Raw genomic sequence first — 2,035 nt, 5'->3', positions numbered from 1 at the left:
TTTATTGGGAGTTGACTTCTCCAAAAAATATTTTTACTAACAGCGTGCAACTGTGATGGACTGTGTACAAAGTAATACGGTGTCAGAATGTTATATATTTATACTTCTCATCCAACCACAATTAAATTCACTCTATCCAGGAGACACAGGATAGTCTTTTTTTTAAGTAATAACAACTCGGAATAAAACAGGAGTAACAACTTTCTACTTCTTACCCTTTTTAAAAAATGTAGTGAGTAGAAAGTACAGATAATTGTGTAAAAATGTAATGAGTAAAAGTAAAAAGTACGCTGAAAAATAATTACTCAGGTAAAGTACAGATAAACAAAATKTCTACTTAAGTACAGTAACAAAGTATTTGTACTTAGTTACTTTACAACTCYGGTCAGTCACATGTTCCGATAGTTTTGCTCACTTGACAAAYTGATGGGTGATTTGTTCAGAGTTGTTTAACATCTAAATACCAGAAAATAAAAGCTGACATGAACTCTTGTCTCATCTTCTGATTTTAAAATCAAATGTCTTCAGTGAACAACAAAAACAAGAGAATTTGACTTGTTCCAGTACTTTTAGAGGGGACTGTCTGGTCTTCAGTACCCGTGTTTCTCAGTACACATGTTCCACAGTATCTATGTTTTTTGGTAGATGTTTATCATTTCCTATGTTCCCCAATGTCCAGGATGATTTCCTTGGTCTTGTTTGTGTTTAATTTTAAGTTGTTGTCACACTGTTCTGTCAAGTGCTGGACCTCCTCCATGTCGGCTGATCCCACGTGCTACAACTGTGGTATCATCAGCAAACTTGGCAATGATGTTAGTGGAGTGAACCAGCCATGTGGGCACAGCTAACCAAAATTCTGTTACTTACAAATACAGGTAACACTAACAGCTAGTTGCTAACCTAAGATGACTGTCTCTCAGTCTGCATCACGTCTTCGTCTCCTTCCAGCTGCAGACTGGTGGGACTGACACAAACCTGTTGATGTTAGCTTGTTAGTTAGCTGTTAGTGGACTTACAGTTGGAAAAACCTAATTTAGCAGAAGGTTACTGGTCTCCTAACAGTTTTCAGAACTAAACAAAATGTAATGTAATGTAATGTAATGTAATGTAATGTAGCTGATGAACTATGCCCACCACTACTGAAGACAGAGTTTAGGAGGGGGCTGATGACACACTCCACTGGAATATTACTTTAAACACAAAGTGACTGAACACAAACACAATTCTTATAAATTCACTACATTATTCTTGTATCAGTGTAAGTTTTAAAGTTGACAAAATGTGCTACAATGTTTAGTGTWCTCTTTCATGTATTCCTGTGTTGTGTGTACATTATACCCATGTCGGTATATACTGTATATGTTTTCATATTTCTATTTTTGTACACAAACATCTGTGTTTATAGCACAGTGAGCAATTTAAACAGTTGTTTTTTTTTCTACATGGACAAAATTAATACACATTTATCATATTCAAAAGTAAAATAAATGATTTTCAATCAATTCAGTGTATTGTGATTTTATGAAAATAAAATTGTTTCATTAATCCACAGCTCACTGATCAGTGTATCAAAAAGATAAAAACCATTTTAGATAAGTTGAAATCACAGACTTAAATAACCCTAGACTGAGCCCTCCCTATCCCGTCCACTAGCATCTGTAACAACATGGAGGAATAAAAACTGCGACTGCAGCAAGTCCAGCTGGATCTGTGTCATAAATTATCTGTAATATTTATACAATAAATTAATAATTATGTTCATTTCATTCAGCAGTCATGTAAAACAGCAGCTATAGACCAGAAAATATACAATTTATAAATTATGATCTAAACCAGACCTGAGGTCAGTCAGTAACTTAGACTTTAGCTAGTTGAAAAATTATTATTTCAACTAGTAAAGTATATTTATTAGCTCTTACAAATAATATTAATAATAAATAATTACCAATTGACACTTGTAAAATGTTCTCTGCATACATATAGGATGAAACTAAAATAGTTAAATATTTAATATTATTTTAAATTGTGTAAATAT

This window comes from Austrofundulus limnaeus, unplaced genomic scaffold (genome assembly GCF_001266775.1).
Source record: "Austrofundulus limnaeus strain Quisiro unplaced genomic scaffold, Austrofundulus_limnaeus-1.0 Scaffold773, whole genome shotgun sequence".
Taxonomy (NCBI): Eukaryota; Metazoa; Chordata; class Actinopteri; order Cyprinodontiformes; family Rivulidae; genus Austrofundulus; species Austrofundulus limnaeus.
The sequence above is the reverse complement of the archived record's forward strand: the minus strand, read 5'-3'. Positions refer to the sequence as shown.